Source organism: Lonchura striata, chromosome 4, assembly GCF_046129695.1.
Source record: "Lonchura striata isolate bLonStr1 chromosome 4, bLonStr1.mat, whole genome shotgun sequence".
In the NCBI taxonomy this organism is placed as follows: Eukaryota; Metazoa; Chordata; class Aves; order Passeriformes; family Estrildidae; genus Lonchura; species Lonchura striata.
This window is the reverse complement of record NC_134606.1, coordinates 70,999,765-71,027,407: the sequence shown is the minus strand read 5'-3', so window position 1 is coordinate 71,027,407 and position 27,643 is coordinate 70,999,765. Positions and strand designations below refer to the sequence as shown.

The following is a 27,643-nucleotide window of genomic DNA, read 5'->3' as shown; positions in this document are numbered from 1 at the left end:
TTACCTCTGCTTTGGAAAGTTTTTCAAAACAGAAAGGATTGAGGAATTTGTCCTGAATTAGCAAATAGAGTGCTGTAATGATAGCTGCAAATAGGAACGACAATGAAGTTGCAGAGCAGCTCCACTTAAGGTGAAGAAAATGCTTGGGTGAGCAAATCAGAAAAATCAGCAAAAACCCAGAGGTGGAGATGGGAGGAGGGGGCACGACCCCCATGAGGACATGCTGTTAATTTCTGGCTTTGGCCCAAAATGTCTGGGCATGGCTCTGTCCCTGCAGGAGTGTTCAGTACTGCAGGAGGAGACCTTTCAGGCATCATATCCTGAAATTAAAACCCAGAACAGGGAAATTCAAACAAGAGAAGAACAGGACTGGGAAATCCAGAGGAAAGTTTACAAAGTAAGCTTGACCATCCCTTCCCAAAACTTCCAGGTGAAGAGAAAGGAAAGCAACATTATACCAGTCATAAACTCTTCTTTTTATTTGAATGAAAGTGTGGGAAATTGCAAGCCAGTCCTCTGTAGACTAACCCAAGAAGTGTGTTGTCTGTTCATGTGTGTCTCTCACCTTTTATGTCTTTGAGAATCTGGACATGAGAAATTCATTTTGGCATCTTCAGTGATAGTATTTTCAGGCCAGTAAAGCCTCACTGAGTTGAACTTGAGAACACTTGTGGTGAGGCACGAGTGAGAAAAGCACCTCCTCAGGATCTCAGTGTCCCAGTGAGGAAAGCAGTAAAGACTCTGCCTCTCATCTGGCAGATCCAAGCAGGCAGGACTCCCTCTGGGCACAGATGCCTGTTTATAGCCCTGGAAGTGGCACTGACTCAAGTGGAAAGTGGGCAGAATGTGGAGTTGCTGTCACTGCAAAGCCTTGACAGCACCGTGTAAATGTGCTGTTAGCTGTGTCCCGAGGGATGGCACCACGTCTGTGTGGCAGCAGCAGGACCACCACTCCCTCACACACCCCATTAATTGTTACTGTGGGAAGGCAATTCCCTGATTCAGCGGGGAAGCTGCAAAGTCATTTCCTGCAAGCAGCTTATTGCTTGGGAATTGGAACAAGAAAGGTCAGGAGTGCATTCCCTCACTGACCTCACCTTCACCCTCAGCAGGGCAGCATCTTCAGAGTCTCTCCAGGCTCTCCTGAGCATCAATGTGCAAGGCCCCGAGAGAGAGAGAGCTGATGAACTGCAAAAGAAACTGAATTAGAGAAAATGTTCATTCTTGGAACCAACTGGCTATCAGAAGAAACTCAATTTGAGCAATTGTTTGGGAAAAAAGCCCCTCTTCTAAAAATCAATTAGAAATTAAGCTGAGCTGTCTTTCACTATGATCACACAGGTATCTAAAGGGAAAAAGCCAGAACACATCAAGTGCAATTTGCTACATGTCGTGGGTACAGCTTGTTCTGCCATCCACTGCAATCAATAAAAACCTTTCACTGCTGTTAATGGCTCAGGACTGAGGCCTCAGAGTGACCAGCTGTATCCTGATGATGCAGTTGTGCGCTGTCTCTCCAAGCCTGGCAGATATTCTGAGGTGAAACCAAAAGGTACCAAACAACTGATTTGCAAAAGGTTAGAACAGCAGAAATCAATTTGGAAAGCTTTTTTTAGATTGTTATTTGATCATGGAAGATCAATTTGAAAATGTGTATTTCTCAAGTCTAAAAACTGTGTTTGTGATAAGTATGTTATGCCTTGAGTAATGCAGGGCTTTGTGGAGGTGGATTAGAATCAATACTTAAAGGAATTCAGGGACAGAAACCCATCTATTTGCCTTACAAAATTCTTGCAAACATTTATATTGGATAAAAAACGCCCATTTTTTTCTGACTAATCTTTAAACTTTTGACCTAAGTCCTTGATACAAACTCAGAACTCTCTCAAGCAAATAATAATAGTTTTTAAAAGTGGATAATGCCTTGTTTATTTAAATATCTCAAGAGGGATATGGACATGTTTGTGAAATATTCTTTCCCGTTATCTACAATTTCAGCTTTTTCTGTCATGTCCTGAGTTATTCAACTTGAGCACTCTCAAAATTGACATTCCAGTTAAGTTAATGTAAACAAAGATTTTTTGGAACTAGTTTTTTTACTTAGAGTCTTGTCTTATTTAGTGGGTTGTGCAATAAAGCAGCCTAACAGCCTCCAATTAAATAATGGATTATGATGGACCATATAATATGTTTTTAAAGATGCTTCAATTTCTATGTACTTGATTCAGAGTAAGAAGCCATTAATATTGATATTAATCCTAAAATCAGTGTCAAAAGCTGTGTCAGTCAAAATCCTGCATCCTTCATAAGAATTTCCAGTATGTATGTCAGTTTCTATTTTTTAAAAATAATTTTTATAGCAAAACTTTTGGTGTTGTACGCGTTTCACCAGCTGAAACACGTACAGGACTGTGAAGGGTAATCTTATGTGTTGTCTTTTCTGTGTGTGTGTGTGAAGAATATTTGCACTGATCCCTTTTTTGGCAGCAATCATTTGCAACTGCTCACAGAATATTTTAGATAGTGCTATGGTTTCTTTTGTTGTATCAGTAGCTTTTTGCTTTAAGTGGCTGGTAATTTATATGCTGACATTTGTGAAAACTGGAAAACTGGTGACTTTCATCTACTTTTTGTGAACTACTGATTGTTTGCCCAGATGTTATCCCTTGGAAAACAGTAATGTTAATATTAATCATAAAACACAAGCTAAACCAGAATGGTTTTAACCAATTTAAAGCTTTTGATGTAGAGCTGCTAGAATGGTTCTCCCTTGTGCAGTTATTGTAAAACATGGATAATATAAAAGTCTTAAAATTGACAATATAAAACTCTAAAACACTGATAAGGATTTAGGTACATCTGTATTTATACTCGTATAGTCTGTGCCCACAGTTTTTGCTTTACATTTAGTGAAATAACCACATTGTACAATATCACTGGCAAAATAAATGCTAAATACAGCCTGTAAAAATTATCTTGTTCATAAATTTGCCTGGTATTGTAGAAATGTGTGCTAGTAAAATGTTTTCACGCTGATGCTGTAATCTGTTCTCAGTGATTGCCTCAGTACCTCAAGGAATGAGTATCTTTATCACTGATGGTTCATTTTTTCACTGATTAGTGGAGACTTCATGTTCCCTTATCAAAATAACATCTTGGTGCTCTCTGTTACAAACATCCATATTTCAGAAATAGGAAATATTGAAAAGATTAAGGATTAAAAAGTGAGCAAACACTTTCTGTGCAGCTGGATAGGAGCTGAAATGCCTTTAGTATTCCTGGCTGTTCAACATCTCCTTGCAAATCCACCTCATGGTTGAAAGAACTTTTCACTGGAGCACTTTGTTGTTTCTTCCTTATGTTTATATCACTCCTTGGCAGTTGTGAAACTATTCATTGGCTTTCTACCATTCTTGTGTCTGGTGACTTCTTAGAATATTCTTATTCCTCTGTTGAGTCAGTCTTTAGCAGAGAAATGCAAATGGATTTGCATGAAAGAGTGTTTGGCAGAGAATTTGCAAATTAAATAGCAATATTGAAAATTGAGGTGGAAAAGCTTGCTTTTACAAAGCTCTCTTGATTTCTAGAATTTCCTGCCAAGCTGCTGCTGGGGCCAGAATTTTGCAGCTTGTGTTTGCCCTGTGGAAGCAGGCAGGAGTTCCCAGGCATGGTCTGACTCCATGCTGGAACAACATCAAGGTGGGGAAGTCATGTTCCCCTGAAACTGGAATGAAAAAAAAACCTGGTCTGAAGCTAAGGTAGGACCTGCTCAAATGGTCTTTTGTGTTGGCTCGTGAGCAACCTGGGAGGTAGCCATGGTCCTTTAAACTCTGCAAAGCACAGTGACATTCAGTGTGCAGGAAGAATCCCAGTCACTTTGGGGTAAATCAGTAAAGGAACTGTTTGCAGGGCTGCACTTTGGCTCTCCTCAGTCACTGTCCCGTGAGGGATCAGTTCCTGTGGTCACTGCAGCACTTCCATGCAGAAAACCCACATGTGAGAATATCTGAACCCTCTGACACATCCCAGTGCTTCACAAGTCTCTGTAGAATGTGGATTCTGGGATAACCCAGAGGAAGGAGAGTGATGAAGGTAGAAGGGATTGGGGCAGAGTAGGTAGATGGAAATGAGAAGAAGAAAGTCACAAAGAAAGCAGCAGCTCTGGGAGAAACTCCCTGTTAAAGCACAACTTGCTAGAGAGAACTTTGGGGTCTTTTAGGGTTAACTCTCTGTGTTTTGAGAACACAATTCTCCTAAGATGCTTAATGGTGAGGAGCCCTGTAATTTTGAATTCTCATGGAACATTTATAATACAGTCTATATTGTATCGTATCTACAGAGTATCATTATATGAAATTTCCTCCTGACTGGAAGAAATCTTGTGTGCTAGGGTGCCATTACTTTAATTTAGAAATATTGTACTTGCTTTTACTCAGTAGTAAATGGAGTAGCTGTCTGAGGATACATTCAGTGTCTGGATACACCATTTGCTTGGCTAGATCACTGGGAGAAGCAAAGATTGCATGCCTAAAGCACAGCCCATGGAGGTGATCTGGAAGTCACAAAATGTGCATTTGGCCTTTCTGGGTGTAAAAAGTTAGTTAAGCTTTAAGCTCTCCAGAAAGCTCATTTACAGGGCTGTGTGCATTAACACCCCAACAGGAGTTCAGCTGTCACAGCTCTAATTTAGTCTGTTCCACAATTTGTGGTCTGTGAATTCAGCAAAAGTGAGTGAATGCTTGTCAGAACATTTAATAGCACTTGATTTTTATGGAAATTTCTTTTTATGTGGGCTACCATAGACCAATTCATTTAAAATATCGGAGTACCTAACAGGTGACAGAGATGTGAAGAGTGTAAGCAGATGGATTTCTGAAGGCCTAATAATAAGTTTTGTTGTTTTTCACTGGTTTGTTTTGATTCTTTAATCAAAAATCAGACTGCAGGAGATGCTGCTGCTGCAGCTTTTTTTCCCCCTGGAAAAAAAAAAGGGAAAAGTGGAGAATTATGTTGTTTGGTGGAACTTATTTTGTTGATGCCATCAATTTGCTGTGCTGACAGTTCCAGAGGCAGCTGAACCAGGTTTTTGTGACAGAGGATTCACATACAAATTTCTGTGACATTAAACTGGGGCTATTTATTATTTTTTAAAATATAATGGGGTTTTGAAATAGGAGGCTGTAAGCTCTCAGGTGCCATCTGAGATGCTAACATTGTCATTATGTAATCCTGGTAGGCTTTAGACATGGAAAAAGCTGAAAATGGATCTGAGAGTGGTGGGAACAAGAGGAAAGGCACAGCGGTGCTCCCAGAGTAATTGGTCAGGGGAGAATGATTGCAAAGGCAGCTCCCTGATGGGAGTGAAGTGCACAGGAGGCAGAGCTGGATGGGAGCCCTGGAGGTGCCAGAGCCTGGGAGAGCAGGGGGAGCCCTGCCCATGCAGCCCAGGGCACTGCAGAGCCCCGAGGGATGGGATCACAGCCAGGCAGAGCCCGCTGGGCACCGCTGGGGCTGGACACGCCCTCCTGGCAGGTTCCTCAAGGGAGAGGGATGGGCACAGAATGCCCAAAGAGGGGGAAAAGCCCCAGGGAACGGGATCAAACTGTTAGAACAGTCATTTTTCCTTTTGGCAACAGTATTTTAAAACTTTCTGCTTGTATAATGCACTGAATTACGTATCTTGAAAGAAAAATACAAGAAATTCTGTTTTAGAAGTTCAGACTATATTCAGAGAGGAAACACGTAGGAATTTTCTCTTTTCTTATCTTTGACTATTTATTTTTCAGATTTTTTTTCCACTCAAAATACTTTAATCAAAAAATTATATTTTTAACCCAAGATGAATCTTTAAATGCATAAATATATGTATGAGTGTGTGTTATTTTTAATGTTTTTTTCTCTAACTGGTAAATTACTGATATGTTGTAATCAACAGTGACTCAGGAAGAAAGGGAGATTGACTCATGGGTCTGACTCAAGTGTTTGCCATACTTTTGGGAAGGAATTTATTTCATACAGCCTCACTGCAATCTTACCATTCATTTACTTACCCAGGCTTTGTGCTCAGTTTTCCTAGGGGGTTTCATCCCCCCTTCCTGCTCTGAAATGAGGCAGTGAGCTGCAGAAATGGATTCAGTGTGATGCAGTCTGGCTGTTGAGGCAGACTCAGTCACCTGGAGAAGTGTGAGCTCGTTCTGTCCAAGGAGGGGCTGTGTCCCACACCTGAAACCAGAAGCTCTTCCAAAGGCAGCAGTGCCAAGCTCACCCTTGTGACAAACACTGGAATGCAGCTGAATGTCACTGGGGAGCAAGGTGTTCTGTATCGGACCTACATGATGAATGCAAATTGTGGTTTTAGGATCCAAATGGGAAAGCATGAAAGGCTACAAACCCTTAATTTATGGTTTGTTCATTTAAAGCTTCAGACCACTAAGTGACCATTAAATCACTATTTTATATTCTGCTAAGTGCATCTCTATAATCAGAATAAAAAGATTGTTTTAACTCCCCCTGTATCAAATAAAACATTTTAATTGAGAGCCTTTGTGACAACAAATTGGCTGGAATTGGAAAGTAAATGAATGCTGAGCTCTGACAACAGAGCATCTTTGTGATTGGGCTTTTAGTGTCTGGTATGTGCATGAACAGTTACATTATACATCTGTTTATCTGTATTTAGATTTCAATTACAAAGCTTCTACCCCAGGTAAAACTTCCATTGCACTGATAGGGTTCTCCAGATTGAGGTCTGTCACGCTAACTTTTCCTGTGGAGCTCAAATTATGAGTTTTTAACCATTTTACCCTTAGCCTCACTGATAAAGGGCTTCCATTACTTTGGCTGTGTTCTAAAATGGGGAGTAGACAGAAGCAGATGAGAGAAAATTGCACATTTTCCTCCCCTTGGATATTTCAATGCTTGTTTTTATTTCCAGAGAGACAAAAATTTTAGCATCTGCCTTTGGCAAATGGAGATTTCCAAGAACATTGATATGGAAACATATTTTGACATATTTTGTTATGACATTTTGATTGCACTTAAGCACTGCACTCCTGCAAGGGGGAACTGGTTCCTTCTTTTCCTATCATTAGTATTGCCTGGCCTCCAATTTTCTTTGTGGGGCTGGGAAACACCTCTCCCATGATGAATAACTGGGATGTGTGTAACTAGGTAAAGGCATGCTCAGCTCTGCAGCAAGTTGAAGTTCTTGTGCTAAAAACATCTGAATTCCCAGATGGAAATATTCAAAGAAAATGCGATTGGCAATCATTGTTTTTAAAACAAAATATATTATCCTGTTTAATGTAATAAATGGTTCCATTGTGGTTAAAGCAGACCCCACTACTGTTTTCTGAAGAAAACTTTGGCATTAGGAAGATGCTTTGAGATGCCAGTTTTAGGTGAACCTGTGTGTTAATAGCTCAGAGATGGAATTCCTGTCAGTACATGCACCTGGCAAGGTCACCCCTGTCCCCCAGGAAGGCTGGCTGGCTCCTGCCATGGCTCTGTTCTCATCAGCAGGGGTTCCCAGCGTGGGCAGGAGAGGCTGAAGAGCAGAAGGGCTGAGGAGAGGACACCTGGAGCTCTGTGCAGCAGGAAAGACAAGGAGAGGGCAGCCCTGGAGCCTGGCTCCCACAGCTGATCCCAGGTGAGCAGTTCTGTACCTGGCCTCTCTGCCAGCCCCGCTGGCCTCGCCGTCCCTGGGCAGTTCTGTGTGTGCAGCTGCTCCCCTGCCCAGCCCCAGGGCCTCAGGTTCTGTCCTGCCCTGCCTTGGCACAGCCTCCAGGGATGGCTCAGGCAGCAGCTCACGAGATCCTGCCCGATCCTGCAGGGCAGGGCTGTTTTATGGGATCACTCGGGATGCTGGTAAAGTCTGCCTTCAGAATAGATTTACTTTTAATCTGCTTGAGAGACCCTCCTGCTTACCCACATGTCAATAATTCCCCCAACAGTTTTCAAATTCATGTTTTTCTGCCTAATTCAGAGTGTGAGGCCAATGGATGCTCTTGCTGGGAATTTAAAGAACAATTATGGTTCATAGTGTGAAAGGATATTTTCAGGGAAAAATTTGCTCATTCCATTAAGATACTGTATTGTTCTTTGTCTGAGGATTCCATTGATCTGCATTTGTCATTTATACAGACAGGGAATGACTCTGAAAGTGAAAGCTTTTATCTGGTTATTTATTGATGGAAAATCACCCAGCACAGCACTTCATTTTGCCTCAATGTTTTTATTGAGCTTGGAGATTCAGTTCATGAAACTATGTATTTTGGAAAGCAGAGAGAGGAATATTACTTTTAAAAATGATAAATTCTAGTTTAAATATTTTATATGTTTTCATAGTATCAAATAAAGGGATTTATTGATGGGTATTTAATTTTTTACACCAGGTTCTAAAATTTTAGTGGCTGAAAAACAGATCTACACATATTTTTTAAGTATCGTAGAAAAGACTTGACTCTGAGTTGAAGATTTTTCGTTTGGTTGGGGAGTTTGGATTTGTTTGGCTTTTTTCCCTTTAGCAGACCTCTTTTTTCTGCACATGGAAAATCAGTCTCATGTAATGCACTGGGAAACTCTCTCTCTTAAGACTCCCTGCCTTTCACTTTGGGTTATCCTCTGAGCCAAATCCTGCAAGATTATAATTGATTTTAAAAGTCAGCAGCAGAAGTATTTGGTCCTTAGGTGACAAACAGTCAAAGAGGAGTCTTCAGGATCAGTGTCAAACATCAATGAAGTCACATTCATGCTAGGATAGTCAAGTTACAAAAATTTAAATCCTGCTGTAATAGTGACAGTAATAAATGGAGATTCAGCAAAATGAAGCTATTAGTCAACAATGTGCAATGTCATAAACTTGAACAAATGATTGCAGAGAGCTCAGGCCTGAATTAAATCCAAGCAAGCTGAAACAAGCAATAGCATTGAGATGGATAAATGAATTTATCCAAGTGGATCTAATGACACATTAGAATAAAAACCAGCGTTTTAGCTGATGTGTTTAAAATCATCTGGAGATCATTGCTCCAAATGGACAACAGCACCTGCATGCCCTGCTGCTTGTACCAGAATTTTGGATGTTGGACCCTGTGCTGGGGTGTCTCTCCTCTTGTGGTGCTTTAAATAATCCATAGAGAGAGCTGTGGAGAGCTTCACAGTGTTCTCCCGAAAATGTGCAGCTGATTTAGTGTCAGGAGCAGCTCCAACAGAGCTGGTGTCAGAAGGGCAGGGTAGCCCCAGCCCAAAGCAAGGCTGGATGGAGCTGGCTGGCCCAAAGAGCAGAAAGCAGCCTGGGGGCTCTCGCTCATGGGAAGGGCTGCAGGACTCTGCAGCCTCTGCCACAGCCTCAGAGCAAGCAAGCAGAAAACTGCTTCCAGGGAGGCAGCCTTGCACTGCACCCACCTGCTTCCTGAGCCATGGGAAATGCAAATAATGAGAGAAAAAAAAGTGGTTTCTGGGAAAACAATTGCATAAATAGCAGAGCACACAGTGTTGTGTGGTACTCTTACATGCAGCTTGTTTCCAAACAATGCAAAGCAGTGTTGGGGGATTTTAATGGTAACTTTACTGATGCCATAGAGAACTGCCATTTCTGGTAAGGTCAAGTGTTCCAAATTACTCCTTGAACAGCATCAGCAAATGAAGCAGAGAGTATAATGCTGATTCTTCAGCAGCAAGAATGCTAAGTGAAAGTACTGGAATAGTCCATCTATAATATATAAATAGATTAAGAGATACTTGATGCTGAAACAAAAATTTCAAAGTATGCATAAGAATGAACGCTACCACTGAAGTCATATGAAGCTTTAGTATCTTTGCATATATGTTAGAAAATTCTGTGTTTTCTGCTTTCTTGAAGGTTTAGAACATCAGATGACTCCTAGCAGATGTGAAATGCTTCTAGAAGCCAAACAGTGGTTCTGTTCATGCCCTTTGGACCACTCTCTTGTAAGTTGCAAATCCTTGTTAAAACAGGGTATGTATTATTTTGTTGTAATCTGAGAGCCTCTGAATTATCTTGCTTTTCTAGTCTGCCTGTTTTTTTAAGTGGAAACATTGGCTGCTGAGTTTTATTTCTCGCCCAAGTTGTACTTAACCAGAAAAAACCATGTTTCAGTTTATTTCATTATTTTTTCCCTCTGGAAGTAGGAAATGGCATGCAGATCTTTCATCTAGGTCCACTTCTTTAAATCAGCAACTCTAGAAATAGAAATACAGGTATGAAACTCAATGTTGTGTGTTTGAAGTGTAGGTGTGTAATAGAGGAGTAGAAAGTCAAGTGTGGATTTAATTTCCATTCCAGGCCCAAATATTTAATCGTCTCAGAAGCAAAGGAGCCCCTCAATGCAGTCCATTGGTGCTTCCCTCAGTGGGGTCTGTGAGGTACTCAATCCCACCCTGGCTGTTGAAGGGCTCTGCCTTCCTCCACCAAGCAGCACCAGTCCAGTTCCAAGTCCTTGGTTATCAGTGCTTTTGGCAGTGTCAGGGAGCAGGGAATTACCTCTGAGAAGCCAAGAGTCATGACTCCAGCTTGCCTTATTCACATTCATGGAGAGCCTTCTGCTGGTGCTCACAAGGTGATTTTTAAATCTTTCATTGCTGCTCTGAAATCCAGGCCTGCTCAGCCCTCACCAAAGGCAGTGGAAGATGTTTTATTGACTCGGGGAGAGCTGGCTGAAATCAAGGGCTTGAAGGTCTGTCTACCCTCACTCACTCTTCTTTCCTTTCTTCCTTCCATCTTCATTTTTGTGGTGGCTTTCCCATCTGTGTCTCCAGGTGACACAAGGAGATTGGCACTCAACTCAGACACAAATGACAAGCCAAGATAAACTAAACAATTCCCATGCCCTTATCTGACATTTTCAAACTTGTGGGATGTTTTAGAGGGCATTTGGTGACTTGGAGCCAGCTGGTGCCCTTGCAGCACTCTGACTTGGCCGTGTTTTCACTCCTGTTTCCAAGGGCTTTCTGGTTTGATTTTTTCCCCTTGGTTGTGCTAAAAGCTGCTTGTTGCCTTGACAAATATTTGTTTCCAATTCTGTGTATGTAAACATTGAACACAAAATAGTCTCAGGATTCAGTATGCAGATGGCTGCTGCACTGCTGTTTACCAGAGTTCAAAGCCTGGGCAAACAGCAATTTGTTTGGGCTGAATAAGTAATACCTTACTTTGGAGGGCCCAAATAGCCATGTAATTATTTTGAATTAAGAAATTACCACATCATTTCAGCTCATTACATGGGTATTTATTCTCAGCAGATCGTGTGCAGGCTGTTACAATAGTAAGGAGTGTAATTTATGTTTGGAAGGAAACAGGGTAGGAATGAGAGGAGGAAGGGGCCTGTGGTGAGCCTGCAGTCTTTGGAAAGGAAATGGCACCCCAGAAGTGTGGAGCTCTGTTTTCAAGTGGAAAAGACCTATTGTTCCTGCATGCATTTTAGTGAAGATGCAACCAGCAACAAAGAACTATTTCTTTTTATTTATGTATTTCACACAAGGAAACCCAGGAGCTTGGGGAGCTTTGATTCAGGTGTTGACTCAAGGTCAAAGCACTGCAATAGTAGAAATAAAAACCAGGGTAAAAAGCTGGGTAACAATGCCTATGACTTGTGTATTTCTAGTAGGCAATAGGTGGTTGTAATTCCCTGAGGAACATCTTGACATCAGGTGGGATGTCCATGACTCCAGCACTCTCTAACAGAGCAGCTGACTGGCTTGTCAGTGCTAATTCCCTTCATTTTCTCAGTGTCCATCATGGCTGTGCCTCCCTGCATTGCAGTGGTCTTCTCACCCAGGAGAGCCTGGCCATGGCCAAGGGGACCAAGGAGCTCTGAGGAGCCGGTCCAGGGACACAGGGAGCCCTCAGGCCTCCGTCACCTTCCAGCCCCGACATCCCAGCCAGCACCTCAGACAGGAGTGAGAGTGCTCTGGTTTCCCTCCATGATTATAAATGCTTACTTGCTCTCTCTAATCTTCTTAGCACCAGCACACAAAAAGCTGAGAAATAGTTGTTGTGAGGTGGAAATTCACTTTGTTGTGGAACAATTGCTTCTCAAGTGTTATTCAGTCCTGGCATGGCTCTAATGGCATTTTGTTTAGGGGATCCTAACACAACAGACTTCCAAATTTCCCTGAGCACATTTTTTGTAGTATTGGGTTAGAAAGTATTGGTAATTTGAATAAATGAAATTAGTAACTGAAGATAGACTCTGCCTCTCCCCAGTATGCATCATTAAAAAAAAAAAAAACAAAACAAAAACTGTGTTGTTTAAGTCATTAGCAAGATGCTGACATAGTGCAGGAAGTGTGCAGTGGAAATTTTTGTATTTCAGCTGAAAACAAATTAATAAAGCAGATTTCTGTTTAGGCAATATAAGTTCATTTTCAGAAGGGAGAAATTCTTATTTTTGAAAGATCAAATGTAAAAGAGGCAGTGAGGAAGAAATGTTCATGAAAGTTGTTATTTGAGAAGGGGAAAGCCATAGCATTGGAAAAGCCCTTAGGTCTGTTATACAGCTGTCAGACCCTGGGACTCAGACTGGAGGAGATAAAGGCTGCTGCTTAGCACAAGGAAAAGCAAAAGAAGGATTGAGGGATGGCAGTATTTTGCTGGGATACACAACAGGAAATGACTAAATTCCACCTTGGCTGCTTCCCTGTTTTCTCCTCCACTCCCATGGACTCCCTCTGCCCAAGCTGCTTTCCTCAGCCCACAGTTTGCTCCCTGGCACGTAGGCAGGGCTTTGCTGGAGGTCACAGCTCACTTCTTATTCCGAGTCAATGCCTCTCCTGCTTTGGTCTCATCCCTTAAAAACTGGCTTCATTTCAATTAATTAGTTCAGGTCAGTGCCTTCCTTCCACAGATGGTTGGAAATCAGTTCTTGTCCAAAGGCTGGGATGATTTGCATGTCCAGTGAGGTTGGGCTGATGTTAAAGAGCTGAATGTTGACCAACTCATCTAAATATGAGCTAATGAGGAAAACACAGCTGCACATCTCAGACTGGTTTTCAGAGAAGTCAGTGACAGATCACCCCATACATGTGGATATTGACCTTCTTGTTGGAGACTTTACCTGTAAAATAAAACCTGTGTGTGCCTTTACCCCACCCTCAAACTCCTCCTGGTATTTTCTTCCTATTACAAATCCCTGCTTTTCCCTGCTGGGAAGGAGAAGCATTCTTTCAGTGTCCTTTTCTCACCCCTGATATTCTACAGTTCTCTTAGAAAAGGTGCAGGGAAGATGTGCACTTTGACAGTGAACCCTTCACAGTGTGTATCAATAGATGGCAGTAGCTGAATCTCCTTGGAAAGAGCATCCCTGGAAAAATGTCATAATTGGCTTTTTCCAAAAGACAAAAATGAATGCCCTCTTTATGGGTTAAAAAGAGTGCAAGTTATTTCATAAATCAGGGTCAAAGGACAATTTCCCTTTTTCATTCTGAAAAGTATTGATATCCAAAGTTGCTTAGAGCAGCACCAAGTTTGCTTGAAGCCATACATTGAAAGACTCCATGGTTCAAAACTGGGATCAGAAGCCAGGATCAGTTCAAGCTTATGAATCTTTCATTGGAACCTGGTTGGAGACTTGCTCCTGATGACCTGACAGTGATACTCACCTACAAACAGACTATCAAAATCTGCACTATAATTTAGAGTCAGGGAGTCCTGCATCCCTGCTTGGCCGGGGGTTTCCCAAGAAGTTTTCCTAATGCCAGTAATAATATTTTACTGCAGTCTTGTAAATACAATCTAATTTAATTTGATCATGTCTATTTTAATATCTCCAGCTCATATGGAAACAAAATTTCAGAATACTCTGTAATCACCATTGTTTGAATGCAGTAGGTTCAAAGAGCTGGTCCATGAAATCAGAAACTCAAGAATTTGGTTATTTCCTCTAGAAAGTGTTAAAATGAAGAAATTTGTAATTGGAAGCTATTTAAGGGATCATTTAATCCTTCAGTTTCCTTTCAGTGAGGCAGAATCAAGAAGTGCATATCTGATCCCCACATGCTGACCAAAAGCAATGATGCTGCCTGGCCAGTGGAGAAGGTCAGTATCTAACAACAGGGAAGGTTTTCCATGGCCCCAAGCCCCAGCCTCCTTTAGTGGCAATTTATTTTTCTCCTTTAATGGCTCCTTCTTATTTTCCTGTTGTTATTGTATTGCTGGAGATGTTTTGACAAAACCAAAATCTGTTTGTGTGCATGTATTATACATTTGAAGTGAAAACTCATTTTGAAACATCACATAGATTTTTAGATCACTTAGATTTTTCTCATCGGAAGCAAAATGTCACTGAAATTAGCATAAGCCAGTAAATTAAGGCATGTGGCTGCTGATGTATCAAAACTTCTTGAAGGGAAAACAGAGCCCTCTGGCAGAACATTTCTGAGCACTTTATCATCTGAATTCCTAGGTCTATGGAAATACTTTGTGCTTATTTGCAAGCACAGTTTTTAAAATGTTGATTGTGATTATTCAAATTCTTTTCTTTATAATTCGAAGTTTTCCTGCTTCTCCCTTTCTGCAAGTGTTTATGTGATGCTCCAGTGAGAAACAGAACTGATCTATTTTTGTGGCGGAGGTCTGTGAGCAGTCAGGGGAAATGCCCTGCCTGCTAATGGGCAAGCCAGTATTGTCACTTCTCTGGCTGAGTTCAGAGGATGGCAAATGCTGGAAGCTCTCACTCAGTATGATCAAAGTCCTGTGAGCCTTGAATTAGCAAAAGGGTGTTGCAGCCCCAGAGAGCCCATTTTCCCATGAGATTTCAAGTGCACTTTCCCTGGCTAGAAACGTGGCAGGGTCATTATTTCTGTGTGCTGTTGTGGAATGGCTGCCTTGCTGCTGTGTCCTCCTCCAATGGTCAGCTAAAAACGTGTTGGTGTTACTCATTCAGGCTCTGGAAGCAGGAGCACTCAGTTTGCCTGAGATAGATGTTTAATGAGGAAAAACCACCTTAAGTAGATGGGTGAAGAATGTTATCCATCGTTTTCCCCAAATCACCATCCATGATTTCCCTCAAACACCTGTCAGCCACACAGCAGTTCCTGTTCCTGAATCAGATGCTAGAGACAGCTAAAGAACAACAGCATTGCCCAAGGAAAATGAAGCACCCACTGGGCAAATAGTATTGCTATTTTCAGCAGCACAAAAGTCTGAAAATTCTCCAGCTGTTTCCAGAGGTGTGTCCCTGTGCCCCTCCTCTGCTCACAAGGTGGCACAGGCCATGGTTTGTATTCCCAGGTCAAAATGAGAGGTTTGAAGTGGGCACGTGTGTTTTTCTCAGTTCTTTGAAAGTCCAAAGCTCGGATATGATCTTTCCTGAAATCACATTCAACCTGCTCCAAAGTCCAAGGGCAGAAGTCAAAGGATTTAGCTTAATAAAATTCATCTTCATCTGCTTAAGGTATCTCTCTAGAGCAGAGCCCAAGTCTGTAAGCTGTGCCCAGAACTCCATTCCTGTTTTTAAGAGCAATGTAGGGTTGCTCTGTGCTCAGAGATCTGCTGTGAAGAATTAAGCAGGATTTTTCTTTCCACGGGCTTTTTATGTAAGTAAGAAAATCTGTCCTTACTTAATATGAAGAGAGGAAAGCTCCAAGCTGCTAGAGGAGACTGTGGATTTCTGAGGATTAAAAAACTTCATAATGGCTGAGCTTTAAAGAAAATTGTCTGATCCTTTTTTCCAAGATAACTTCTTTTCAGTAACAGGTTTTAGAAACCTTTTCCTATAGTAAGAAATTCTCATCCATAGTTGGGACCTTTCTCAAAGATGCATATTGTACTATCCTGGTCTAAATTTCTTCGTTACTGCCAGTAAAATCAGAGTTTCCTTTTCATCAGATGGACAGTATTAACTGTACAGACTAAGAGTTAAGGATGTAATGTTACATGCAGGTGCTCAGAAATAAAACACTGCCATTTTATTCCAAAATGCTTGTTATTTCACACCAGCAGGATAAGAAAGATGGCTTCTTTAAATGTAAATGCACTTGTTGGCAGTTCAGTGAGATGACTGTGGTGCTGGTGCAGACACAGCAACAATAATGTACCTTTTATAAACATTTCCTTTTAGCTGTGAAAAATCCCATCCAGAAAAATGACAATCTATACCTATCTTTTTTTTTTTTTCATTTTTTTTCCTAGAAAATTAAACAGAGAAAGGAAAGGGGGTAAACTCCTAATACCATGAGTTCTCTTTGCTTCCCATCCTTTATTTCCCATCCTGCTATTCCCTGATCTCCACAGCTACAGATGGTTGGCTCCTCTGTGGAGCTCCTGAAGGCACCGTGTAGGTTTGTGCACCAGACCATCAGAATCCCAGCTGCTGCCTAACCAGCAAGGCTTCATTTTACCTAAGCTGATTTTTTCCTTTTCCTAATTATTTTTCCTTCCACTAGAGTGGAGTCAAGTTTAAAAAAATAATTTAAAAGAGTATAAAAATATATAAGAAACAGATATTATTACTACCAACATTTTATTATTCTCCTTAATCTCCCAATCTGCAGAAGATTGACAACCTCTGTTTGGTGAAGATTATTGGGATGAAGAATAAATGCTGTAAAGTTTATTTCAGTCTTGCAGTTTTCTATCAAACTCATTTAGATTTGCAGACTTTCACTGTACTTTGGGTGCAGTGCTTGATATTTTTCTCAGATGCCTTTCCACAGCAGCACTATTTAAGTATTTCCTTAGACTCACTTGTGAGTGGTCATTAGGACAAAAACCTTAACAGGGTCTATTGAGTTTGGCCTGATCCACTTGCTGCATTATTTGGCTCCAACCAGAGGATGAAAAAGAGCCATCCTTGTACTCTCATTTCTGTTAAATCCTGACTTGATCTCCACCTCCCTTCTCAGGATGAAATGGCCCCCAGGACCTGTCCCAGCTCTCCCTGGGTACTTCTACACCAGCAAACTCCAGAGGCCCCTGAGCTCAGAGATGTGGAGTGCAGCCAGCTCTTTGTAAGGTGAGATCTCCTCTGCTCTCCCTTCCCAGGAGTCCTTGGAAAGGAGACAGCAAATCCATGTCTGCTTCACGCCTGGTGTGGGGAGAGGGTCCTGGAACACGTGGTGGGGGCTCTGCCAGTCAGGTGTTGGTGTCTCCCTTAGCTTCTCTAGAATAAATTAAACCTCTGGCTCAGAGGTGAATTCCATCAGTGCTTTAACCAATTTTAGCAGCACAGGTGATGGGAATATGGATTGTTTACTAATGCTTTCTCCAGCTCAGTGTTTTTGCCCTGTCCCCTGAATGACCTGCTGTCATGTTTGGTAACACCAACTCACTTATTTTGCCTTTTGAAAATACAATTTTATAACTACAAATTGCCAGAGGTCCTGTTTTAGTAGTAAGAGAGTTTTGCTGTAGTGCAAGTTGTGTGCTGGAGTTCCCAGAGGCTGTGGAAGCAATTCTAATATTATTGTTTCAATCCAAATAAATAAGGTAAAGACAGGGAGAAACCCATTAGCCAAGAACCTTGAGAACACATTCCTGTACATGCTTTCTGCTAGAGCCATGACACTGCAGCAAATCTAAAAAATCCTACCAAATGATAATTTTACACTGTGATTAGTTCAAATATCAGCAGAAACCTGTGGCTTTTCAGCCCTTAATTAAACCAGAGGTGCTTCTTTGTTTCCCCTCCTCCCTATGTTTGGCTTTTCTCCAGGATGGCAAGGCTGGAATGCTGCAGGGCTGTGCTGTGGCCTGGCCCTCTGGGGCTGATGGGAAGCAGGGCTTTGCTGGGAATGAGCTCAGGGCTCCTGCTGGGACTGGGAATCACAACCTGGAACTGAGGTGATTGACCATTCCTGGGTTTGGTCCTGTCAGCTTCAGGGAGCCTTCTGCAAAGTGCTGGCTTTTAGTGCACTTTGGAGGGCTCAAGGAGCACGAGGAGAATTCTGTTTCCACACAACACGCCTTGTACATTTTTTCAGGCAGGGAAAGGATCTGTCTTCTGTTTTAAAAATCTGATATGTAAGAGAGACTACAATTCTTTTCTCAGACTGCAGGAGTGAATAATGTACATTACATCTAACTACTGTTTATGCAGTTTCATGATTTTGCCTGATTCACTACCATATATAAAATATAAAAATAATTATTTCTGAGATTTTTTGTAAAAAAATGCATCTTGGAAGAATTTTTGGAGCACAAGTTCTCTCCCTTGTATTTCAGGCATGGACACTTCTGGAGCTTCCCCTCACATGGAATCTTCCCAGACTTGTGTTTGGTTTGTTGTGAATTTTGTTCATTCTTTTCCCTTATCTGTTGCAAACTCTTGTAAAGCCCAGGCTAATTTAGAGTGTAACATAACCAAGGATTTTGCTTATTCATAACAATTTCTTAAGCTGTGCAAAGATAGTGTTGTTTTAAAAGTTTTTAGGCAGTATCTGTTATCTTGTAGAAAAGCAGAAAATGCAAATGGCTCATACAATCAGCTGTATCCACCTAGACTTGCTAAACCATAAGGAACCATGGTACAAAACAACTCAGCAACACTCTAAATTTATGGAACAGTGATGTCAGATGCCAATGGAATTGCAAAGGAAGTGTTTAGTACATCAAGAATGAATACCTAGGGGGTCCATTTTTGTATGGTGATGATTATAGGTATCACTCTGTGTGTGAACATAATCTCCTCCAAACAGTAGTTTGCTACATGTGCTGGAGATTATTGAACCAAGTACAAGTTGAGGGCATGTTTGGGTTCTCACTGGGCAAATCAGGATCATTTTCCTCTCAATCCCAACTAAAACTGCAGAATTGCAGGAGGCACTGGGGTTCAGGGCACACCAATGGGAGGCTGATGCCTGTGCTCAGGCACTGCAGAGCTGTGCCAAGGAAAATCAGCAAGTCCTGATGTGCTTCTCTGAGCTGTGGAACAAGTGTGTCACTTGAGCTCAGAGCTGTTTGTTCAGCAGTGATCACTGACCAGCACCCAGGAGGTGGCAGTGCCACTGAGTGCCACTCAGGGATGGGCAGTGCAGCAGGGTGAGCTCACACTGACACTGGAGGGTGAGAAACAGAGGGGCATTTACAATATTCACTTCAAACAGAGGTTTCACAACCTCTGCTTTGGAACCCATTCGTTATATTACCTATCCATTTCATTTTAAGTACCAAATCAGTTATGAACATTTATTTTTAGCAGTGAATCACACTTCTGGGCACACTCAACCAGAGCTCATCTGTGGTGTGTCCAGTGATCTATGTGCAGCTCTTTGCATCAGATGAGAAATGTACAACCTAATCACTCGTAACTACAGCCGTATACCAGGAGGGCTGTTTGATCCTAAAGCTGAAGAAATCACACTGACTTTATTTGTGTATTATTTCCAACTTAACAGTCTCATGCAAAATGCAAGAGTTTATTTTAGCAGCACTCATAAAAATGACTTATTTGTTTCTAGACATAGTGTTTGCTAATTTGTGCCGCAGTAAATTTTTTTGAGTTAATTTTGTGTCTTCAGCTACAGCTCCTCATAAGCATTTCTACCAGAGCCAGACAAACAGCTGCTCGAACTGGAAAAGCAGCAGCAGAGTTGCTGGTGCTGTACAGTGGAGCTTGAGTTATTAGGCCATCACTTATTGTGGTTAAAGTGCAACTTACTCAAAGTGCAGGGGAAGTGTGGAGGGAGTCACTGACTCTTGTGTGTGTTCAGCTGTGAACTTCATCCCTCACTTCTGCCCTCTCTGATGTAGAATTTCTCCTGCCTGTGAAACTCGGGACAAAATGTAAATGCAGCCTAAGGACATGAATAAGACCAACCCCTCTAAGTTTTAAGGTTTGACTTTTCCCCAGCCTCCTGTTAATGATGTGACAGTTTTGGCTGCAGGAGAGAGAATCTGCATCTGTGGGAGCTGAAGGTCGGGTGCCCTGGGCTGCCTGGGCTGCTGTGCTCATCCCACGGGGGGAAGAGAGGGCTCCTGGTTTCTCAGGGTTAAGATTGGCCTCACAAAAGAGAAGAATTTGAAATAACAATAGTGTGAAGGAGCACGTTACTAACCCCCAGTTCTGATTTTAAAAACCACAAAACTCTCAAGCCCTTGAATACTTAGTGATGGCTGAACAAACCTGGAATGACCCGAGGAAGATGGAAAGTGACAGAAGTTAATGCTCCCAAAATGCAGCAGAGCTCAGTAGTCCTTAAAAGCAGTTCAAGAGCTTTTGCCATCTGTTAAGTAATTACCTATCATCATTAGTTATTAGAGGTAGGAAATGATGTAAAGGGCACAAACACGATAGAAAAAGAACAGCCAGCTTCTTGTGGGTTTCTTGGATGAGGTCATACAATCGTGGTTATTAACACTGAAGTAGAAAGGACAAACATTTACAGACCACCTTGTAGCTGCTCTGCTTCAAAAATAAAAGCATTACATTTTTCTAACAGTAAATATTTAGCTCAAGTCTTACACTTGTTACCAGTGTGAAATGAAATGTATTATAATATTCATCTCCAAAAAATAACATAAGATGAAGAAGATTTAAGGTTTCTAAATTCAATGCATCATAGCTCAGCTAAAACCAATTGTGGAAAACGCAATTTGAGGATCATAACTTGAAACAGATTAAAACCAGTAACCAAAGATCCCCAAAGGTGTGTGTGCTTTTAAGCTGCATGATTTTACATGCAAACATGTACACATTTTTACTTATATATCAGTATGGGCTTTCATGGCCCTAATGCTAATTTTTTTTCCCCACTTCTTAGTCAAAACAGGTTCCCTAAAATGCATTTATTTCAAGGTATTGGCTGCATCTCTTTAAACATCCTGCAGGAATTTCAGTCTGTAGGTCTGAGGTCACACAGGGATCCTTGGGTAGGTGCTTTGCTATTTTTTAGTCTTATTTCCTTCAGCAAGTGGATCCATCTCAGTGCAATTTCCTGGTACCCATTAGAGGCACATGCCCGACCTGCCCTGGCTGTGAGCTTGGGGACAGCAGTGGGAGAGGCTGCTGAGACCCAAACAGTGCCAGGCACGTGGCCACCAAGTGGCACAAACAGAGTGGAGACACAGGGAGCTGCAGGAACCACCCAGAAATCAAAGAGCAAGTCATGCCCAAGCTGTCCAGGCCAACGCTCACTTGTGGCTGCAATAACAAAATAACAGTGTGAGAAGTGGAGAAATCTTGTAAATAAAAAAATGAGGGCTCAGGCAGCTGCTGTGGCGGGTGATGGAGAAAATGTCCAATACCAAAAAGGGGGAATCAGGATGGCAAAACCAGGGCCACTGGGCAAGAGAACACAGGTAAGCTGTGTAATGGGGACACAAGGTAGCAAAAGGAATAAAAACTGGTGCTGTTCCTGGCTATGGTGGCAGTCCTTGGGGACAGCCCATGGTGGCAGTCCTTGGGGACAGCCCTCCCCCAGGTGCCCTTCAGGACCCTCTGGGTGAGGCTGGGGCTCTGTGGCTGCAGGCCCTGGGGCACTGCCATGTCTGCACGGGTATGTAAGCCCTGCTTTCTTTCTGGGGGTTCTTGGCAAAACCCAGTGAATAATATTGAAGTATTTTCTTTTATTTGAGTCACTTTTCCCATGTAATTTTTTTTTCTTTATATGAAAAGTGTGCTCTACATAAAACATGCCACATATTTAAAACAAAATTATTTTGGTTTTGCCTGCTGCAAGTCTAAACATTTAGGTAAAGAACAGAAGCATTGGGTTTGTGTTGCCAAAATCTTAGTCATAAGATACTTTATTCCTTTATTTTTTCCATCTGTTTTGTCTCTTAGAGATTATTGCAGCATCTTAAGATTTTCATTTATGGAGAGACAGAACTGCTTAAAACCTCAGTCTTAACTGCTGAAATATCTGTTTATGGAAATACTTTCTGAATTTATGTTCAAAATCCTCTGCCTGATTTGCTGAATGAGGAGGAAGAGAAAGCAGGAGAATTTTCTCTCAGCTCTCCACAAGTATGGCTGTGTTGAATATTTAAATGTGGCATTTGCAGTCAGTGCATATTGTGATATGCTTTTTTTGGGGGGAGCAACAATCTGTGAGAGATTATGATTGCCTTTTTATTAGAGTAAAAACAAAATTTCAAACAAGCACTGAAATATATTTTCATGTAAGTTGATGTTATTTTCTATTTTAATCAAAAGCTGTTTGTGAGAGCCCTCTGCCCTTTGCTGCTTTAGAGCCCAGCAGCAATTTGGGGAGGTGTGTGAGGGGCAGCTGCTGTGTGGGTGGTGGTGGTGGCCAAGGAGCTGCAACAAAGCACTGGCCAAAGTGAGCAGCTCTCAGTCAGTGCTCTGGCACCTGACTAAAAGCTGGGCTGCAGTCCCTGAGTGCCCAGGGCCTCTGCAGCAGCTCCATCCTGCAGCACTGCTGTGTCTGTGACAGCTCCATCCTGCAGCACTGCTGTGTCTGTGACAGCTCCATCCTGCAGCACTGCTGTGTCTGTGCACAGCTCCATCCTGCAGCACTGCTGTGTCTGTGACAGCTCCATCCTGCAGCACTGCTGTGTCTGGGCACAGCTCCATCCTGCAGCACTGCTGTGTCTGTGCACAGCTCCATCCTGCAGCACTGCTGTGTCTGTGACAGCTCCATCCTGCAGCACTGCTGTGTCTGGGCACAGCTCCATCCTGCAGCAGTGCTGTGTCTGTGACAGCTCCATCCTGCAGCACTGCTGTGTCTGTGCACAGCTCCATCCTGCAGCACTGCTGTGTCTGGGCACAGCTCCATCCTGCAGCAGTGCTGTGTCTGGGCACAGCTCCATCCTGCAGCAGTGCTGTGTCTGGGCACAGCTCCATCCTGCAGCAGTGCTGTGTCTGGGCACAGCTCCATCCTGCAGCACTGCTGTGTCTGGGCACAGCTCCATCCTGCAGCACTGCTGTGTCTGTGCACAGCTCCATCCTGCAGCACTGCTGTGTCTGTGACAGCTCCATCCTGCAGCACTGCTGTGTCTGTGCACAGCTCCATCCTGCAGCACTGCTGTGTCTGGGCACAGCTCCATCCTGCAGCACTGCTGTGTCTGTGACAGCTCCATCCTGCAGCACTGCTGTGTCTGTGCACAGCTCCATCCTGCAGCACTGCTGTGTCTGGGCACAGCTCCATCCTGCAGCACTGCTGTGTCTGGGCACAGCTCCATTCTGCAGCACTGCTGTGTCTGGGCACAGCTGTCTCTGCTCTCAGACTGGCCCTGCACCTGAGCCGTGTCTGCAGCCCCTAAATCCCAGGGCCCTGCTGGCACAGAGCCTCAGGGCTGGGAGCTGATTTATGCACCTGCAGGAGAGCAGCCAGCCCTTGAGGCTGGAGCCTCTCCCCTCCATATTTCAGTACCAGGAGGGTGTAAGAGGGGTGGGGCTGAAATGCTGACTTCTCTCAGACTGCAGTATAGCACACAGATCAGTGCAATTGTTGGGTTGCAGCCAGGAAATCTGCTACTAGTGCATGCTTTACTAGGAAATAAGCAGAAATGCAGCATGCCTAAAATGGAAAGGGAGCTCAGGAGCCGTGTGCCACCAATTCTGTACACCCAAAGTCCCTTTGGTGTGAAAAAATGTGCAAAAATAATTAGGTTTTAGGTGTGGCTTGTTTGGGGTTTTATTCTAGAAAACCAGAGTCAGGATACCTGAGCAGTTGTTGAGGAGAGCACTGTAGCCAGGGCATGTCAATGGGACTTGAAGGTGAGAAAATGACTGTGTGGTGAGTGAATCTGTGTATCAGAACCAGCACCAAACCCCTTTATGGATTCTTAGTAAGTTAGAAATGTGAGGTCTCAGACTGCTGAAGCAGTGACAAAGAAGGTATGACAGTTAAAAAGCAAATATCAAAAATCAAGTAAAATAATTGTTGAACAAGCTGACCTCTAAATATTTAAAACCTGCAAAAAGTGCAAGTGAAGCAGAAATAATTGTTGGTGATAATATCCAAAAGCTATGAAATGCCTGCATGTGTCCAGGCACCATTTATTCCCCAAGATGTCAGGTTTCATATGGACAGAAAATTGTCACCCCAGACTGGTACTTCTGGAGCTGCTCCGTGTCTATTCAGTTTGTGGCAGCAGTTAACAGCTGCAAGCCTGGTGCCTGGAGATCAAATGGGAGTGCTCCTGCTTTGGCTGGGGCAGGATGGTGGTGGGAGGTGCCCAGCAGCTGCCCCTTCACCCACTGCAATGAGCTTTTACCACCCCTTGGGCTGTTCCCTTCTATCCCTGCTGGCAGGGTTTGGATGGGTCAGTGGGAACACAGCATTTTAACCCAGAGGCACAGCAGCCTTGAACTCTGTAAATCTGTAAATATTGCTACAAGCCTGCATTTGTAACATTGCTTTACGTTTTTGTGTTCTTTGGGAAAGCTTTTTTCTAAATATTGTAAAGCTGGAAGAAAGCCCTGGGCTAAGCTGATGGTGTAGCCAGCAGTGGGGATTTGTGGGGAGCGAGGCAGAGCAGCAGAGCTGTGTGACAGCAGAAGTGCCAGCACAGCAGGGAAGCACACAGGGAAGCAGTCCTGATCCAGCAGGAACAGCCTGGAACCAGCAGCTGCCCCTGCAGACTCCAGGGCTCCCACCCATGGAGGGAGAGCCCAGAGCCACGTGGGCTCAGCTGCGGAGGCTGAGCTGGGGCAGCGCTGCTGGGTTGGAGGGAGGAGAGGTGGGCAGGCAGGGCCTGAACTGCAGAGTTGCTGTGGCCGTGGGGCTTTCCTGTTGAGCCAGAGTTGAAGCAGCCCCAGCAGGATCAGGAAGAAGGCACAGACATCCCTGAGAGGGCATCCAGGGCCAAGGAGGACATGGCAGAGGTACAAAGAGTGGCCAGGGAATGGAGGAGCTTTGAGGCTGGTTTGTCCCAGCATGAGCAATTCCATCTGAGCCTGGTGGAGCAGAGGCTGCACTGGTGGCCTTGGAGCTGAGGCCTCAAGGTCCTGTGGGTGTCAGTGGCTTCAAGGCTGTCCACAGTGGGCAGGGCAGGCTCAGTTGGCATCTCCAGCTCCCATCCCAAATGGGATGGAGTCTGTGCAACTCCCAGCCACTGTTAGGGGAGGCCCAGTGGAGACACACAGTGGGTATGTGTGCCATGATGGCAGTGGCTGCTCTGGTAGCCGTGTGCTTCCCTGCCTGTTCATCCCTGCTCTCTTCAGTGTTGGTTTAAATCCCTTTCTGTGACACTGGGAGACTAATAGGGTGTGGCAGCCCAGAAGGAGCTGGGAAGGGTTGTGGGATGTGATCTGCACTAACCTGAGCCCATTCACTCTGGCAGCCACAGCTTCTGTGGCAAAAGATGGAGATGAGCAGCAGAAGCTGCTGAAGGAGCATGTTCAGCAGGCAGAGAGGGATTCACCCTGGCAGTGGTTCCTGTGTCTGCCCAGCGGGTGATGGGCACTGAGCCATGGAGCTGCTCCTTTGCACGGCGCTCAGAGGGAGCTGTGCCTGTGTGTCCCTGCCCAGGTGCTCCATTCCCAGCTCCAGGCTGATCCAGCCTGTGGGTGACAAACAGCTCGGTGGCACCACTCACCCCTAACACCTGAGTCACTGACCTGTGCAAGAGCCTTCCCTGCAGAAAGGGAAAGGCTGGCAATGCCACTGTCTCCTGAGAGCAGCACAGACATGTCCTGTCCCCTTCGTGACACCAGCAGCCTTTCCTGGAGTGTGGAGCTGAGCCCTTTCCTTGTACCCTTTTTGTCACCATCTGCAGGGAATGAGGGAGGCTTTTTTCCTGCCTCGCTGAGTGTGTTGCTTTAGTTCTTGTGTGTAGCTTAGCTAAGGCCAAGAGAGCTCCTTCCATTCACAACAGCACTCGAATTGTTGGGCTACTTGAGGAAAAGTATTTCTCAGTAACTCCTTTTCAATCTGCTGTATTTGACATAGGAGTGCTTAAACATGAGTGGAATGAGTGGGAGAGAATAAAGAGCTTTGATTTCTCAAGGGTGGTGATGGGAACTCTGGGCTAATTGTATCTCTTTTATTCCCCTTCCCTTTTTTTCTCTTTCTTTCATCCCACAGTTGAGCAAGCTGCTAAAGGAAGCTCAGGATTAAATATTGAACAGAATGGTTCCTGGGTGAGTGTCACAGATGATGCACCAGAGAGTTGTGCTTTTTCTTTTTACACTTGTAGTGTTGAGAGAATGCTCTTGACACATCTTTGCCTCTGGTGGCTGCAAACACAGAGCTTCAGCAATAGGACGAGGGATGGAGAGGCTCTGTGCCTGTGCCCCGAGCTGGCAGCCCTTTCTGGGCTGGACAGATCCACTCTGAGGAGAGAGGGAAGCTGCTGAGTTCCCTCTGCAGAGGGGATTCCCATGCCTGTGGAATTCACTACTTAAAGCTGACGTTCCACCAACAAAGACTAAAGAGGAAAAGAAACATAATAAGTAATCTGAAGAGACAGCCATGCTGTGCTGAAAAAAGCCTTTAGAAGTAATTACATTAAAAGTGTGAGCTTCTGTGCAGAGTTAGGGTCCCTGAATGGATTAATTAAAAACAACGATGCATTTTCTGTCAGAGATCTATTCCAAGTAAAACCAAAATTCAATCACATTCAGCTGTTAGGTGGAAACTGACTATGAACCAATAAGCATTTTTCCTTTTTTAACTTCACAGAATAACTAAAAGAAGGCAGATAACAAACACTGCCAGTTCCCCTCACTGTCATCAACACTGAAGTACTTTGCTGAAGCAAAATGTTAAGAAGCTGAGACTGGACATTTGAAGACTTAAAAGTTACTGAATTTTCTGCCCAACTGGATGGTGAGTAGCCATTCCCACATTCCCTGCAGAATGTGAAGTGTGTGAGCAGGGGAAGGAGCAGGAAGCTGAGGAGCTTCAGTCACAGCCTGCCTTGTTCAGCTATTGCCAGGGAAAGACGTTTGCTCATCAGAGTAGTTTGTATGTAAATCAAGAGAGGTTTTTGTGTTTCAGTGTTACTTGGAAGTCAAACAGCCCTTCTAGAAGGAAATTGTAGTCTAATCAACACATGCATTCCACCTTCCTCCCAGTGGGGAAGCAATTAGAACAGCAAGGAGAGTATTCCCAAGCAGCATTGCTTAACAAACAGGTTTGAAGGGTTTGCTTGTTTTTTTTTTAATCCAATGATAATACTGACTTGATGTCTCTTTTGTCTTTGTATTTCATTGCTTAGTGTTTTGAGCATAGACAATCGTGTGAATCTTCTGTTTTGTACCAGTTCATTAGAGTGTTGCTAGTACTTTTTTTTCTTGTTGCATAGTGGGAAAAGATGCAGAAGATAATGCTCATGTCTTACTTGTTCTCAAGAGCTCAATAAGAGATGAAAAAACTCCAGAAATACAAATCTAAAATGGTAAGCATTGCTTAGCAGGATCTTTCCTGGCTAATGTTCTGGCTGTTGGTAGGCAATCCAATCTGATTACACTGTCAAGGTGGGGGCTGGCAGTTATCCAGTCAGAAATGCTGGATTTTGTTAGTCAGACCACGTTCTGTATGGAGACAGCAATGCCTGGGTGAAATTCCATGGCTCATGTCATGGAGGAAGGCAGGAGAGCAGGTCTTAGGGGTTCACTAAGCTCTTGAGATGAATTTTTGGGGATTTGTCAGTCAGACTGGGAGTCAGGCTCCCAGAGGGTGAGAAGCACATAAATATTTGTCTTTTTTTTATTCTTTCTTCTCATAATGTGCAGTTGAGCATCATGTGAAAGCTCTGTTGCAGACCATGAATCTT

At 43.4% G+C, this 27,643-nt stretch overlaps 1 long non-coding RNA gene across 4 annotated transcripts in view; it reads left to right on the top strand.

Moving 5' to 3' along the window:
- LOC110484350 (uncharacterized) overlaps nt 1-16,953 on the top strand; it is a 113,527-nt gene extending 96,574 nt beyond the window's left edge. For all 4 annotated transcript variants that reach the window (XR_004148229.2, XR_004148230.2, XR_004148228.2 and 1 more), the window contains exons 4-6: nt 7,522-7,648; nt 9,863-9,951; nt 16,864-16,953. This is a non-coding gene — a long non-coding RNA (uncharacterized LOC110484350). The remainder of the gene's footprint in view (nt 1-7,521; nt 7,649-9,862; nt 9,952-16,863) is intronic.
- Nucleotides 16,954-27,643: the final 10,690 nt, after the last annotated feature.